The sequence below is a fragment of the Meriones unguiculatus genome, chromosome 8 (genome assembly GCF_030254825.1).
Source record: "Meriones unguiculatus strain TT.TT164.6M chromosome 8, Bangor_MerUng_6.1, whole genome shotgun sequence".
In the NCBI taxonomy this organism is placed as follows: Eukaryota; Metazoa; Chordata; class Mammalia; order Rodentia; family Muridae; genus Meriones; species Meriones unguiculatus.
Window position 1 is genome coordinate 3,181,340 of NC_083356.1, and position 17,611 is coordinate 3,198,950.

Consider the following 17,611-nt stretch of genomic DNA (forward strand, 5'->3'; position numbering starts at 1 on the left):
TAAAACACTTTATTCTTGAAGAAATATTTCAGGGAAGAGAAGGGCAAAGGACCTCAGGCGTTAGAGGCAAACTAACAGAATGAAGGCAGAACATGCTGAAAGAAAAGAAGGCGGGGATACTGGGCTCTGTGTCAGAGCTGGAGCACTGAGAGGCTAGGCCGGAGCACTGGCTGGAGCACTCACAGGGGCTAGGCTGGAGCACTGAGGGGAATGACACAGCACTCTTAGGAGAATGAGAGACACACATCTGAAGGCGCTGGCCACACAGATATCTGGGAATAGCTTTCTGGGCAAAACCCTAAAGGAAGAAGAAACGACTGTGCAAATCAATAAATTCAGAAACACCATCCAGGTCAAGCCTGGAACACTACCGCCAAATGCCAGCTTCTCCCAAACACTCCTTGTCTTTGAAAAATAATTATCAGATGAAATAACAATAAACAGGAATGTCTGAGTTACAGAAATATTTCTAAAACAAGCCACCTACTTACAAACTAATCAACTAAAACGGTCATCTGGGGAACGGAGAAGAATGTCTTCTGAAACCCCAGCAGGAGGAGGAGGCTGTGGGCAGCTACCCTGGCCAGGTTGGCAAGCCCAGCCTCCTGCCTTTTGTCAGGCCTGCTCCAACCTGCAGCTCCCACCCAACGGGCACATCACCCCAGTGCTACCTGGCAGGTGGAGCTGACCTCAGGTCAGCAAAGGACCTTTGCTTTTCTCTCTTGTAAAATGTTATTTCAACCCACAATCATGTGCACTACAAAACAGCAGCCAGTTAGTTCTACCATCATTCAATACTGTTAATGATTAAAACACTAAGTTCCCAGAAGATACTTTCTTTTTATCTGCTACTAACAAGGTCTGCTTTTGGAAATCATTTGAGACATAAAAAAGATGTCTGAAGAGGGACAGAGGTGTGTTCAATCCAGACATGCGATTCCTGATTTTCTTGCCCAGGTCCTTGAACAAGTAAGTGTTAATGACTAACCACCCTGCAAACAGCACTTTCTGGTTCTGAGGCCTCACAGCGCATCTCCCCAGGCCAGTCAGCGTTGCCCTCCTCCTGCCCAGCTGAGCTGTCAGGGTGTGAAGCCCTTCCGAGGCGGCAGCAGACCCTGGACGCCCAATCTCAGCTCTCTGCCGGCACAGAGGACAGCCCATCGCTGGCGTGCCGGTGTCGGCCGTAACTGTCACACTCACACACGAGACCAGCACGCCATCTCCTTGAGGGAAAGCCACACTATGGGGCATCTGCTGAAATGAAGGAGTACTAAGACCAGAGCACACCCTCAGAGCAGGCAACTGGGCACTTCCCACCAACTGTAAAGTAGTTGTCTATGTTTGGGCTTTGGTTGGTTTGTTTTCCTGCTCTTGTTATTTGAGGCAGGCTGACCTTGAACTCACAACTCTCCTGCTTCAGCCTGAGCTTACCGGTAAGTACATACTTGGACACTAAAGAAAAGTGTGAATATGTGACTCGATAGCAGAGCACTAGCCCCACATGTCCAAGGTTGGGAGAGAGGAGGAAAGAGACAAAGAGGGACATAGGGAGCGAAGAAACTCATGACATGATTAAAGCCATTTTCTGCAAAAGCACTCACTTCACGCCATCCACGGAGAGACAGAAAAACATACTTGCCAGTGTGACGATGAAGCAGAAAGACTAGGCCAGCACCCATTCCCCCAGTCACTCAGGAGCTGGGAGGGTGGTGGACTCAAGGACAGGCTGAGCTGCAGCAGGAAGCCCCCCCACACAAACACACAATAGAGCCATAAAAATACGAAACAAAGCAGAAAAAAAGCTAAATACTAAAACCAACCAAATACTGGCTAGAACTTCTAAAGTGACTTCACTGTTCAGTGAATGAAAAACAAATAAAGGGTAGGCATGAGTACTGCTAAGGCAGAGAGACTGTAGACACGGGGAGAGAGCAGGCAGAGGACGAGTCCAGGCTCAACATGGCCGGCGGACTCCAGCAGACCGTGAGAGGAGAGGGGAAGCAGAGCAGGGGAGGAGAAAGACCAAGAGGAGACCAAGAGTCATACAGGTGCCAGGCTGGCAAGGGGGCCCTTACCACCACACCAGTGGGTGCTGGGAACTGACCTGGGTCCTCCACAGATCAGCAAGTGCTCTGACCACTGGCCCAGTTCTCCAGCTCCCAGCCTGGAACTTTATTGAATCTTGTTTTTTGAAAAAGGTTAGAGAAAGAATACGAGGGGAAAAAAAGAATTGGAATTTTCAAAACCAAAGACAACGAGACCTAGCCCAACTGTCTGGCACAGAGCTCACGTGTGTCACAGAAGCGTTTCCTAAGAGGCCGATCTTTACACATCCAGAGGGGGCTGTGGATGTCAGTGTGCGCCTGTCACCTAGGACTCCCGACACGGAAGCGCAGGCACTGCAGCAACCTCCAGGCTAACCTGCCTACACTGAGTCCAGAACAGCCAGGACTACTTAATGAGAGCTGCGTCTTCAAAACAAACTCGGGGCCTGAGAGACCTCAGTGTTAGCCGCATGCTTGCAGAGGACCTGGGATGGAGTCCCAGCACCCACACTGTGGCTTATAACCGCCTGTAGCTCCGGTTCCAGGGCCCTCACACCTCTCCTGACCTCTGAGGGCCCCCATGTGCACACAGTGCCCACGCATACACTCACACACAGAGACATCTAAAATAAAACAATCCTAAAAATAAACCTAACAAAACAAAGTCAAATAAACCAAAAAGTTGAAGAGAAGTGGCAGGGTCAAAGGGCTAGAACACAAACACAGGTTTCTGGCCTCGAGCCTGTGCAAATATAGAAAAGATGCTACTCCCTCCTTTCCCAGCCTAGGAAGTTCCCCCTCCCGCCCCACCCCCCACAGCCTGCTCTCAGCCTGCTCCTCCAAATAAGCCACCATCTTCCTTCCTTACTCTCCTCAGGTCTGCAGCGGAAGAGCTGGTGTCTGGTTGGTTGGTTTTGTTGTGTCTTAATGTAAGTCTTGTTTCTGTGTGGTCATTCTAGCTTGTGGAATCAGGAATAGGGCGTTTCCAGCAGAGCCAGAAAAGGCCTGAGACTAACTCTCTGCTGCCGAAACAAAAGGCAACAGGCATGTGTAGCGCACGCAGGCTCTCGGGACGCAGGGCCCGGTGGACCTCCGGGTCATCAGCCCCAAGTCTAGGCAGACTGGGCGGGAACAGGCGGCAGACCTCTACTTCTAGATGTTGGAGAGCAGCAGGCCAGTTCCAGCACTAGCCCCTCCTGCGCTGTCTGCCGCCCTCCTGGGAAGTCTCTGGGAATTCTCTTGGCCTCTGTACTCTTTCCATCATGGGAGACAGAGTGGTCCTTCATAAGCGGGACTCAAGCTATGGCCACATTTTGCTAAAAATATTCCCGCCCTCAGAGTTAAGCCTGCAGAGCGCGTGCTTGGCTACATGAGGTCCAGGCTCCTCCCTAGCACAGGAACAGACCACTCTTTGGGAAGACTGTTCTTCCTGTGAGGAGGAGAAAAGATGGGCCATTACAGGAAGCAGCTAACTGAACAAGGGATGACTTCCTGTTAAAGACGGGTGCCCCAAACACATCAGTAGATTTTACCAACAAGCAGGAAGATCCAGCAGACAGAGGAAACAGGAGAGAGACAAAATGCCGGCATAATTCTGTGGAGGCGGTGGAGGGGCTGTGGCACGGAGTGGGCAGACCAGCACTTCCTACCCTAAGCAGCCACGTAATGACAAAGACATGGTAGCGGCCTGGCTGCCCAAAGCCACACAGCACCACGGCGGGAAGGCGCCGAGGGGGTTCTGGACTGACTGCTAGTTCTCAGAAGCACGAGGCGGGGCTGAGGTAGACAGAGAACTGGGAGTCTGCTGAGAAGAGGACGTCACAGCTCTAGAGGTACGATGAGCCCGATCAGGAGTCTACTACAACTTCCTGGGATTCTAGAAACAAGGCCTCCTCAGCTATAACACATCATTCACACCAGGAATTGGGTTTTTGTACTTTCATGTGCTTAGAATGTATATGCATGCATGTGGGGGCTCGTACGTGTGGACACGGGCATGTGAAAGCGTGTGTGTGTGCATGTTTGCACTGAAGCCACAGACATGGAGGCAGGGTCTCTTGCTGAACCAGGAGCTTGACAATGTGGCATGTGTGACTACCCAGTTTACCCTGGGAGCCCCGTGTCCCTCTCGGGGGCTCTGGGGTTACAGAGGGGCTGCCGTGCCCACCGGGACCTTTATTTGGATGCTGGGGGCCACACTCAGGTCCTTACGGCCACACACACACTCATTACCCACCGAGCCATCTCCCAGGGCCCAGGAACTGTGCTTTTAACACCATGTCTGGAAATCGAACCCAAGTAAACGTCCCCAAACATAACAGTGTCTACTCTATCCATTCCCAGGCCTGGCTGCCTGATCATCAGTCACCCTTTACAAAGAAAACTCACAACAAACTCTGGATGGTATGCAAGGAGGAGAAATAAGACTACTAACCTTCTATATTTCTGAATGAAATGATATATGGGTGTGTATGTTTTAAAATTACTAAGAGATGATTTAACGGTTAAGTTTTAAAAGCACTCAGGTTGGCTCCCGGAACCCACATCAGACAACTCACAACTACTTGTAACTTAGTTCCAGGGGATCTAATGTCCTCCTGGCCTCCACAAGCACTGGCACACATGAGATAGATAGATAGATAGATAGATAGATGGATGGATGGATGGATGGATGGATGGACGGACGGACAGATATGCAGGTAATCACATATATACATAAAATTAAAAATATAATGTTACTGGGGATGAAGTGGGTGAGGGATAGATGAAACTAGATTGGTCCTGTATTTGTAATTATCACCTTCGGGTGATAGGTGTGTGGAGCCTTAATGCAGTAATCTCTGTATGTTTGAAAATGCCCATCATACAGAGACAGACAACACTCATCCAGAAGGCTAAAATGGAGCCCATCTTTACCTTACACTTCCTATAAGATAACACCATAGAGTTTCATAAAGTCTGGCTTGTATCCTTAACAGCAACTGAGGGATAAGGCTGCTATCAAAACCAAGTTCAGTTCATTTCAAAACTGACTGCCCTTCTCTTTCAGGATCCCCCCGGGGCAGTCCTGGTGTGAGTCAGACACCATCTGGGGAGGAGGGGACACCCTGCCTAACTGGGGAGCCTCTGCTCCCCTCCACTAGGCCCTGCTACAGTCAGTGTTAAAACACTTCAACCACAGAGAAGAAAAATGCCAAATAAAAGGTTTCTGTCTTTTCTTTCCTCTCTAGATAGGTTTCTGACTCCCACAGCTCATAAAAGCACTCAACAGAAAAGCTCACCCACATTAGCTCTGTAATAGAACCACGTGGACAGAGCAGGACTGTCCTCTGCGGTAAAAACCGGCGCCTAGCCTTGCGCCCTGGGCAGGTGAATTTACAGCAGGGCGCTCTGCGCTGAGCATGGGCTGGGACAGATGCTCAGATGCTGGGACAGAAAGTCAGCACTGTAATTCCCCTCCGGGGCGTAAGAGTGGTGGCAGGGCCCGGAGCCCACTACCCAATCCCCCTCCCGCCCACACTCCTTCTCACCAGATGACCTTCGGCAGGCCAGAGAGAGTGAGCGCTCAACAGGCCGTCAGAGGCAGCCAGCCAAGGGCGGTCTGACTGGTTTTACTGACAGGACTGGTTATCCCAGGGGTGTGCACTTCTGGGAGCAACAGAGAGTGTTTTCTTTACACAGGAGTCCTCGGAGCACATCCGGTCTTCAGTTTCAGGGTTCTCAGGCTGGCCAACTCACGGGCTTTCCTGGAGAACTCGTGAAGACTCAGTCCCAACTAGGAATCTGTATTTTTTTAATTTTAATTTTATTTGTATTAATTACAGTTTATTCACTTTGTAACCCAACAATACCCCCCCATCCCCTCCCAATCCTACCCTCCCTTCCTCTTCTTCTCCTATGCCCCTCTAGGAATCTGTATTTTTTAAGTCACCAAATACTTGGGATTCTTAGGGTTAGGAACTAATGACCCAGCATGACCTCAGGCACAAATTTGAGCCCTAATTCCTAAGGGACCTATCACCTCTAAAATCAACCTAATTATACTGAACATAATTAAAACATTTTCTCCAAAACAAACCACAATTACAGATAAACAGTAAGTAAAATAAAATGCTTAAAGATTATTTATTTTTGTATGTACTTGTCTACACATATATAAAGTGCAACACGTGTGCTTGGTGCCCACAGGAGCCGGAAGAGGGTACTGGAGCCCCTGGAACTGGAGCTGTGCATGGCTGTGAGGCACATCTGCCGAGCACTGACTCGGGTCCTCCGCAAGAAAGCAAGTTCTCAAGGAGCACCTCTGAGTTCAAGGACAGCCTGATCAAGCTAACAAATTATAACACAGAACTAGCCTTTTCTGAGGCTGGCCCACTGACATTTAGACCTATATAATCTTTGTTAGTAGAAGCTTTCCTGGCCATCCCTCTCACATCTTACCATAACAAGATTAGTGATTCTGTTAAAATAAAAAAAAGATCCCTGACTTCCACCCACTAGATGCCAGAAACTCCCAATTTGTAAAGACAGTGGACAATACCGCCCCAGCACAGAACACCTGACTCGAGGAACCACGTTAAACACAGACACTGTTTAACACAGAACATGTTACAGAGAGGACACTGGAGTGGACTGGAAGAAAGACACAGGAAATGAAACTGCCTTCCGATACAACAGACTCTTAACAGCACTGTTTTTAGATATCTGCATTAACACTAAAACCGGCCTGAGTCACAAAAGATGGCATCCAAAGAACTCAGGGAAAAACTCTCCTGGTGGTGAAGGTTTGCTTGGGCAGGATCCGAGCCGTCTTCCTGGAGACTATGAGCTAGAACAAAAGCTGTCGTGACTCAGAAGCTCGGAGAGCAGGAAGGCCTGGGCAGCGGGTCTCTCCCACCCTGGGACACACATGACTCATAGCTACTGCCTCACTGTGGACTCAGGTCTGGGATGTGAGCACTTTCTGGATGAACAAGAGGCAAGCCGACGGGGTGAGCAGGTTTGTGGCCCTTCCCTGTTGCCTTTGCCCCGGAGGCTGAGGTGAGGCAGGAACCGGTTCCTCTGAGCCCTAGGAAACTCCCAGCACTCCCTGGTGCCCATCGGGGCTGCCACAGAAGAGAGGGTCTGACAACACTCGCATCCCACACCGAGTCGGCAAAGGCAGGGGTCTGAGGGAGAGTCCTCCACGGTGAACCACGGCCCGCTAAAATGGCCTCCACAGCCCCTGCCACCCCCAGACTGAGGAAGTCTTCAAAGTAAAAGATATGTCAAGGCATTACTGGCCTTTTCACTTTGTGCAAGCCTAGTTGAAACATCACTATATTTGTTACAGCTCAAGGGAAATACATGTACAAACGAGTGAGTTGCTGAATCACACACATGGACAAAACCAGTGAGGAGCTGAATCACACACATGGACAAATGAGTGAGGAGCTGAATCAGCTGCTTTTCTTCAACCCCATTTGAAAGAATGAGGAAGTGCATATCTGACAGCTATTTTCTAAAAATTAAAAAAGGAGGGGGTACCCCTCAGAGTCAATGAACTAAAAGTGATTTCAAGCAAAAATCACATTTTGAAAAGCTGAGCTTGACAAACTCCTAGTATCTGGGGAACACGGGGTACACAGGTGTTACATGTGAGTATACAGACCGGAGATCAAGCTTGAGCCAACACCCACCTTGTCTGTTGATGTGGGTCTCTCACCAGAAGCTAAGTGGTGGCCAAAGAGTAACACTGGCTGCTCAGAGAGCTTCGGGCCTGCCAACCTGATTCCGCGTGTGCCATGCCAGGCCTGCCAGAGTCTGGAGACAGAGCCCATTCATCACGCAGCAAATCCTTCGCTGACACCCACTTCCAGTCCCCAGGGATTTCCATACCGTTTACTGAAACATTCTAGATTGGGAGGATATGTAGAATTCAATAAATTCCGTATTTCCAAAAGACTCTAAATGCTTTTTTGTTTTGTTTTGTTTTTAAAGAAAACATTATTAAGGCTGTGTGTCAGGCACATGCCTATAATCCCAGTATTCAGAAGGTGAAAGGATCAGGAATTCAAGGCCAGCCTTGGCTACATAGGGAGTTCAAGAGACCCTGAAAAAGGAAGGGGAAGTAGGAGGGAGGGAGGGAAGGAAGGAGGAAGGGAGGAAAGGGAGGAGAGGGAAAGGAGAATCTATTCCAAGTACCAGACAGATCAATAAATGTAGCATAGTTTAAAAAGTTAATCTGTGAGTTTGTGGCCAGCCTGGTCTGCATAGCAAGTTCTAGGATAGCCAGGGCTACATGGTGAGACCCTGCCTCAAACCACAAACAAACAAAGGACAATTACAAGGCAGAACAGACAGCTCAGCAGTCAGGAGTACAGATACTCTTCAGCTCCCAGCATCCACACCAAGAGGCTCAGTTATCTCTAACTACAGCTCCAGAAGAGCCTGTGCCCTATTCCAGCCTCTGAGGGCACTGCTGTGGGCTAATCACGCACGTGCACAAACACCACACACATTCACACATAACTAAAATTCTTAATGAAATATTTGGTAAAGTGAGTTGACATGATTTCATATCTGCTTAACTCACTGTTAAGAAACTACTCCTTGTCAGGCGATGGTGGCAAACGCCTTTAATCCCAGCACTTACGGAGGCAGAAGAGCTCTGTGATTTCGAGGCCAGCCTGGTCTACAGAGCAAGTTCCAGGCCAGCCAGGGCTACACAGAGAAACCCGGTCTCGAAAAACCGAAGGAAGAAAGGAGGGAGAGAACTAATGAACTACCTCTGGAGCTCAGTATCAGGAAAGACTGTTCTCAGTTATCTGAGAAGAATAGCAAGGACTTCCAACCTCTCTCTCTCTTTCTTTCTCTCTCTCTCTCTCTCTTTGTTTTGTTGCTGATGTTTTTGGTTTTCTTGAGACAGGTTTCTCTGTGTAGCTTTGACTGTTCTAGAGTCACTTTGTAGACCAGGCTACCTCCTGAGTGCTGGGATTACAGGCGTGTACCACCAAGCCTGGTTGACTTCCAACCTTTCTAATGATACAGCTGCATAGCCAGGCTGTCTTTAAATATCTCAACTGAGGCCATTCATAGCAGGCTAAGTGTAGACGTAAACATGAGACTCAAGGCATTAAAGAAATCCAGAAACAAGGAAAACAGTGCTTTTTTTTTTTCATTTTTAAAAGAAAATATAGCTATTTCACATGAAATATATTCCTTAGATAATGGTCTTATTACTTAAAATTAAATCAATAAACATACAAAAATATATTTCAGTATAATAGGCACATAATCCACAAAAAAAAAAATTCAAAGGCTCTTCCAGCCTCCATAACAAGGGGGGGTGCTTGCCTAGCATGAGGGGTTCTCAGCGTTCACTCTCCAGAACCAAAAACTATGTAGTAACAATAATGATAATATTAGAAAGTCACTTTTATAAACAAGAAAGGGAAACCTAAAAATTAAGTAGGCTTTAAAGAAACTGAAATGATGCACACAGACTGTTTCATTGTTAAAAGGGTGTGATCATTCAATAGCCAAAAAAAAAAAAAAAACCAAAACAAAACAACAACAACAAAAAAACCTGACACCTAAGGAGCTACAGAGATTCTGATAAACATTTAGTCCGTATAGCTTACAAATTTTGTGATTCCACCTCAACTACATTCTTCATGTGATAAAACTACAGACATGAAGAGCAAGTCTGGCTAGCACAGGTTAGCAGCCCCCAGGGCCCTGAGGTGGGAGCAGAGGGGGCGTGTGGTCCTGAGAGGACAGGAGGGACTCTGTCAACACCAGCCTTCGGATGCTTTTGCAACTCTGGGAAAGGAGGCTAAAGGTAGCCAGGCTCCTTCTGTGTGCACCACACGTCTGCCTGGCGCCTATGGCCAGCTGCAGGCAGGCAGCAGCGTGCAGTGCTGGGAGCCAGAGCCAGGTCCTCTGCGAGAGGCCGCACTCAGCCACTGAGCCAGCCTCAGCCATCTATGTTATTTCTTATAGTCCCATTATCATCTGACTCTGAGTTCAGGACCAACATGGTCTACAGGCAAGTTCTGAGTCGACACAGGATATCTAGTGAGTCTCAAAGCAAAAAGCAAGCAAATGGGTTGTTGCGCTCAAAGCACTCATTACGAAGACCAACTCCTTGGAATCCTCCATCCAGAACACCAAGCAGGGTGCCAGCGACAAGAGAGAAAGGGACGTGGACTTGCTCTCCCATCTGCAGCACAGAAACACGACTCAACAGGAAGAGAGTTCTCGCAGCCCTGTCTGGACTGTCCACATGGGGGAAGGACGTGAACGCCACAGGAAAAAAAGGTGACAGCTAAACTAGTCCTAACAGATAAGGCGGCTACTGCGCACAGAGAAGGCCAGATAGGCGCAGGGCTGTGCTCACACCTACGTGCTGCAGGAAGCCTGGCAGCAGTGCGGGGAGTCAAGCTGTCCTAAGGGCACACACGGGCAGTGGGGTGGAAGGGACGACACAGTGACGCTCTGAAAACTGACAGGGCGAGCCACTCTCTCTATAAAGGGTCAGACAAGACACATAGGGCTTTGAAGACCCACACGTGGTCCTTATCCAACACATGTCTGTCTTCATCATTAAAAATGGAAAAGCCAACTTGGCTTAGGCATCAGGGCTCCTGTGGCTACCAGCCAGCTCCAAATCCACAGCTGTGCCTCACTGATCCTTACCTAAGAGGCCAGGGACAGGAGGGAGGTGCAACCTGAGGGGACGCTCAGATTTCTGGCTGTGGGTGTTGCACACAGAGATTGTGAAAATAAAAAGGCAAGGCCTCTGAGCGCCTGCTGCTGAGAGAGTGGGTACAGCAATGACCCTGGTTCCTGATGGCGTGGGCGGAACGGCTAAACACAGTGTCGGGTTTCAGCAGAGGGCTCCAGACTGCGGCGGGTGTGAGACTCATGACAGGTAGCAACTCAGCTGCCACCTGTGAGCCCAGGATACAAGTGTTAATGGGGCACCATCAGGGAAGGCACCACTAGGCGAGGAAGGGCCAGGCTGGCGGGGCGGGACCTTCACTTCAGCCCAAGAGGACGGGGCAGGAGTCGTGAGTGCAGCAGGATCAGGAGCTGTGTACCCAGACCCTGCCCACCAGGGAAGCGCGGGAGTGAACACCGGTGACCCCTGGACTCCGAGGCTGTAATTTTGAGGCTAGCCTGGGCTACATAATGAGCTCTTGTCTTGAGAAGAGAAGACAGGATGGAAGAGAAGGGCAGGGGAGGAGAGAAGGGGAGGCATATTGTGAAATGTTAAGGGGCAGCAGAAATCAAAGTATAAACCCTGCCTCACCGTTCTGGAACTAACACTAAATCACACGTTTTAGAAGGGTGGAGAAAATGACTGAGAGACCAACAGCTCCCACCACCCCATAAACAAATGCTTGCTATAATTCCAAGAGGCCAGCAGTTCTTCCCCAAACAAGGTTTGTTCCTTGTTCTACTTGCACTGCCATTTGCTACTTCAGGACCAGCCTGCCCCTCACAGACCATGCATGGCAGAAGGAAGCTCCTGCAAGAAGGGTCATTCATTCCTCACTGGCTTCTTAACGTTTTCTCCCAAGAATCTAGGCCTGCCAGCTGCGACATCTCTGGTATTCCTCTGAAGCTTCCATGGCCCTAGCCTAGAGAGGAAAGAGGCTGATCTGGCTGGCCACATGGGAAAATGCACAGGTATGCCACCTCATGTGTGAGTTGTGTGCTGGAGTCAGGTTGAGGCTTTATACAACTTACACTCCCAAACCTGCACAGCTTGGTCAGGGGACGCTCTACCAATCACACAGTTCAGTTAGAATGCTAAGCTCTAACACTGAATGGCTTCCTTTACTGTGACCATCATCATCACCATCACCACCATCATCATCGTCATCATCATCATCACCACCATCATCATCATCATCGTCATCATCATCACCACCATCACTACCACCATCACCACCGTCATCATCATCATCGTCATCATCATCACCACCATCACTACCACCATCGCCACCATCATCATCATCATCGTCATCATCACCATTATCACTACCACCATCACCGCCACCATCATCACCATTATCACTACCATCATCACCACCATCATCGTCGTCGTCATCATCATCACCAGCATCACCACCATCACTACTATCATCACCACCATCACTACCATCATCACCACCATCACTACCATCATCACCACCATAACCATCATCAGGAGAAACAGTGCAGAACAGTGCAGATGAGCCAGGCATGGGCATGCGGCCTCTGAGAGCAGCCACCATCACATGCCCCAGCAAGTCCAGGAGCAACATGACACCAGAGCTGCTCCAGGAGCTGCAGAGGACTGACAGAGGTCCACTCTGCACTCAGCAGAGAATATTACCCAGGAGGTGTCTCTGACAGGTGCCACTTGCTGCTCAGTTCCCTGTCAGATGGACATTTCTAAGGTATTCTGAGACAGAATGCCATTGGTCATATCTGGTTATAAAACGAAACTGACAAGGAATGCCAGCATTCCACACTGAAATTAACTCTGCATGCTACATCCACTTTTAAAGTGTGCAAGATTTAGGGAAAGTTCCAAGAACTTGTACTATCATTAAACACAATCAAGAAAAACATGCCACAATTCTAGTCATAAGAAAAATACATCTTCACAACACCCTCCAGAAACTGAAATATGATACATAAATATTTATCTTCGGTTACTTTAAAAGCATTTGAGAAGCCATTTTGAAAGAATGAATTCTGCCGCCATAAATTAGGCTGCACCATTCTCAAAATGAGCAAGGGAAAGCACACATTCTGGAGAAAGGAAATTCTCCAGAACTGTCTCCTGTGTGACTCTGCCCATCTCAGCTGTGAGTAGGGGATTCCAAGGGAAACTAAAACTCCACTGACCAGCTCCTCCATGGGTGGAGCTGTCAGCTGTCCAGGACTCCCGTGCACCTGTGCCACTGTTGCCAACATGTGCACCAAGGATAAGATCACAAGGGGCATGTGCGATGACACAGTGTCCCAGCCAGTGCTGAGCTGTAGACAGCAGAAAGAAATGGGACTGGGAAGGGCTCAAGCAAGCGACAGGACTCTTTTACTGTCTTCTTCTCGCCTTTGGGTGGGTATTCCAGCAGCCACCAGCTTAGGGACAGAGAGCTACGGAGTCCGGGTGAGCAGCTGAGGTCCACTTTATCAGCACGGTGTGCCAGCAGTCTGCACCAGACTTCGCTGGAAGCCTACAAGGATGCTAACTATGTAATTCCCACATGTGCAAAGCCCTTGTGAGCACTTCCGTGCAGAACGGTCCCTGCCGTCAGCTTCTGAATGCCAAAGAGCATCCCTGTAACAGTGCCTCCCAGCCGATGTCTGACGCCGGGCCAACTCTCTGGAGCTCCAGGATCTCCTGGAGCTGCTCACGCCTGATTCACTACTCTCGAGAAGACTCGCGGCACTCTGGGAATATTCACTTGTGGAAACAAACACCAAGACAGCAACATGTTTGCTGTCACTCTCTATTTCACTAGCACAATGGAGACCCTGTGACCAACATTTTAAGCTAATGTAACAGACCTTCATTCTACACGGCTGATAGATATATTAGACCTTCTCATTATCTGGAGAGAAGGGGTGGACGGGAGGTGACCAGAGGGTCAGCAGTGCCTGTTAATGTCTACCAAACACAGCCTGCCTTGTGTGCACTCTGACCGTCAAACCCAGGAGGAGTGGAGTCTCTGCCCTTGGCACTCAGGAAATGTCTGCTGACTCAGACTTACAAAACTATTCCCACACAGCATGCATCCAGAGTCACAGATGCAGCCCCCTCCACCCTCTCCCCTGCAGACGTTTTCAGTTCCTTTTACTGCAAAGCATTTTTCTAGGAAATAGATCTCAACTTCACAACATTAACGTATAAAAGAGTCGCATTATACACACATGATTTTTAAACTTTTATTTAAAAGAAAACGAGCAAGCAGGGGTGTGTGTTGTCAGAGACAACTTCTGAAAGTCAGTCTCTCTTTTCCACTACACACTCCAAGGACAGAACTCAGGCCACCAGGTTCTGGCAAGAAATTTCACCTGCTGAGGCCATTACACCAACCCAAGCACAGTATTTTAAAAGGAATACATACTCGCTGAAGTTTAAGAACTGTAGTCTTTTTTGTTTGGTTGGTTGGCTTTTGTTTTGTGGGGTTTCTGTTGGTGGTGGTGTTGTTTTGGTTTTTTGGGACAGGGTTTCTCTGTGTATCCCTGAATATCTGGACTCACTCTGCAGACCAGGCTGGCCTCAAACTCAGAGGTCTGCTGCCTCCACCTCCCCAGTGCTGGGTCTAACAATGTCTTCACATCAGAATGAATTAGATTTTTCAGCTTAGGAAAAAAAAAAAAAAAAGACATGAAGATGACAAAACATCCAATTGAGGGTGGCTTGGTTTCCGTCTGCAGAACTGAAAACTGTTCAGTGCTGAAGGCGTGACCTAGCCAGGCGGTGTTACCAGAGCTGTGATGACATGACCCATGCAAGCCAGCGTCCTCAACGCTGCCCCACAGAGGCACCTCAAACGAAAGCTGGAGCACGGAGATGCATGTTTAAACAAATTCCAAGTCCTAGATATTTGTTACACAAACAATTAAAACAGACTCGATTCCAAAGGTCACAGATTTTGACTCCTGCCTACCACCGGCCAATTGTTCAAACAATAATACATCCTCTATGAGGCCTGTCCCAGCAGCCCATCCTGCCCTGGGCCCTCCCCTACACAGGCACTGCATGTGCTTCTCCCCGCCCTGTTAGCACTGACCTCCGCACACAGCCACTTTAACTTCTCTCATTACACATCGGCTCCTGCCTTTGCCTTCTTTCTAGGCAGAGGCCAGGACACAGTCATTTTGCTTCAGTTCATTACCTCCTAAGTAGTCAGCTTAATTAGTCAGCAAAAGTTTGGTTGAGACACTGAAGTCAAGACTTCTAGGAATCTTTTATAAAAAAAAAAGCTAATCTTGGTCAGGGGAGGTAACATGATGCACGCCTTTAATCCCCGCACTCAAGAGGTAGATGCAAGCAGACCTCTGTGAGTTCAGGGACAGCCTAATGACAGAGTTCCAGGATAGCTCAGAGCTACAAAGGAAGACCTGCTTTTAGGTGAAAAACAAACAATAATTTCCTCATTAATTGTTTCTACATATATCCGTGTGTGTATGTGGACGTCAGCGCACCACGGCACATATGTGGAGGTCAGAGGACAATTGGTGGGAACTGGTTCTCTCCTTCCACTGGGGATGACGCTCAGGTTACCGGACAGTGGGTGCCTTTTACCTGGGAGTCATCCCATCAGCTGCCCCTCTTTAAAACAGAGGCTGCAAGCAACTGGGAGTAATACAAGAAATCATTTGTTGGTGTACTTTATGTCAGCAATGCCCCCTGCAAAACAATGCTTGAACCTGCCAGCTAACAGTCCACCTACAACACCCGTGATACAGTATTACAGGAGATATCCAAATACACACACACACACACACACACACACACACACACACGCACGGAACCACACATGTGCATATGGAACACAACCAGACACAAAAGACGCCCTTTTCAAAGAACATGTAAAGGGAAATTGAAAACTTTCTCAACTTAAGTGAAGAATTAGAGACTCTTCTAAGACTAGATTTTCAGAAGCAGAAAGAGAATCCAGCCACCAAATCCAACCGAACTGCTCACACAGGGGCGAGGGCACAGCCCTGCAGCACAGCCCTGCAGCACAGCCCTGCAGCACACTGCAGAGACCACTGCAGAGCAGACACGTCCACACAGACGCTCACTCCTCCTCCTCCTTGGAGATTCAATGACCTTAAAACTTACTTGTTTCATAGTAAATATAAAACTGTCTAAATAAAAATGAAAGCGGCTTTGAAGGTAACCCTGTGACCCCAGCACTGGGGAGGCGATGGGAAGAGCCCAAGTTCAAGGCCAGACTGGGCTTCCTGACTCACTACCCTCTTCCCTGACAAAACAGAAAAATAGGGCCAGTGAGACAGCTCCGCAGAAAACCATTTGCCACACAAGCCCAATGACCATGCCGGAAGCTAAAGGGCAGCCGTGTCTGCAGAATGCACAGCAGAAACAAGAGATCCTGAAAGAATAAAAGCTACTCTTGGTCAGGGGAGGTGGCAAGAGATCCTCTCTCAACAGGGGAAGAGCCAATTCCTGAGGTGTCCTGACCCCTACACCTACCCAGAGCACACATGGGCTGAGACATGCACATGCTCTCTCTCTCTCTCTCTCTCTCTCTCTCTCTCTCTCTCTCTCTCTCTCTCTAGCTCTCACTCTCTTTAGCTCTCTCTCTCTAGCTCTCTCTAGCTCCGCTAGCTCTTCATCACTTGATCCCTCTCACACACACAAACACTCATACACTCATTGTTAAATGAGCAAATAAAGAAGGAACTAGTTGTCTTCATTCCCCTGACTGCTGATCAGCAATGAAAACAAGCATGCCCACAATCCCAGCACTTGGGAAGCCGAGGCAGGAGGATCACTCACTGCCTGTCCACTACATGAGACCATCTTAAAAAAAAAAAAAAAAAGTATTGCTAAAGTAAAATCTTCAAAGAAATACGTATTTATTTTATTTGGTCACAGGTGGTGGCACACACCTTTAATCCCAGCAGGCCTCTGAGTCTAAGGCCAGCCTGGTCTCAGAGCCAGTTCCAGGACAGCCAGACTTCAACCCTCGAAGGTAAAGAAGCTACAGTGCCCCTGCCTCCAGGCCACACTGCACGCGGCAGGTCCATTTCAGGAGGATGGGAGCTCCTTTACTGGAGAAAGGGACAGAGGGCCACAGAACCCACAGGGAGGGCGTGCACCAAGGCTCAATCCCCTGCTTATTTGGAAGGATTCTAGGTTTTAGTTATTATGGTGTAGGGTGTGTGTTTGTGTGTGCATGTAAGACCACATGCCATGGCATATATGTGGTAGACAGAGAACAATTTCCAGGACTCAGTTCTCTCCTTCTACGTGAATTCCAGGGATTAGACTCAGGTCATCAGGTTTTTGTGACAAGCACTTTTACCCGCTTGCTAGCCCCAGAATTAATATTTTATCAAAGTTCCATGTGTTAAACGAACATACAAAAGTGTATCTCTGCTGTTAACAAGAAAAAGGAACCATCTCTCTCCCCTCTGACTGCCACAAAAGTTCTGAATTAAACACAGCAATCAAATTTCTTAGAGAACTAAAAAGAATAGCGAGGCATGCAGGAGGGTCCACTGGGGCCCATGGGACAGTGGATTTCCTGCTGCAAAAAGGAAAAGAAAAAAAAACCTTCACTTCCTGGCTTTGACCGAAGAATGGCCTCGTCCTTGTGCCCCAATTCACAAAACAGCACAGTGGACACAACTAAAACTGCTGAAATGACTTCATCCTGCCAGAGGCTTGAGAAGAACCCAAGCAAGCCACAGGCACAAGGTAAAGTTGTTGTTGTTGTTTCATTTCTCTACTCCTGGCTCAGGCCTGGAACACCAGAAGTGATTTATTTACACATACAGGGGTGTTTTGCCTGTGTGTGTATGCGTTTCTAGTACCCACAGAGGCT

At 48.5% G+C, this 17,611-nt stretch overlaps 1 protein-coding gene and 1 long non-coding RNA gene across 7 annotated transcripts in view; one reads left to right on the top strand and one right to left on the bottom strand.

Annotated features, from left to right (window-relative positions):
- Dip2b (disco interacting protein 2 homolog B) overlaps window positions 1-17,611 on the bottom strand; it is a 160,455-nt gene that overhangs the window by 110,287 nt on the left and 32,557 nt on the right. The gene's annotated exons all lie outside the window — the stretch shown is intronic.
- LOC132655744 (uncharacterized) lies at window positions 841-7,995 on the top strand. Its single transcript, XR_009593538.1, has 2 exons — window positions 841-969; window positions 6,234-7,995. It is a non-coding gene; the product is annotated as an uncharacterized LOC132655744 (long non-coding RNA).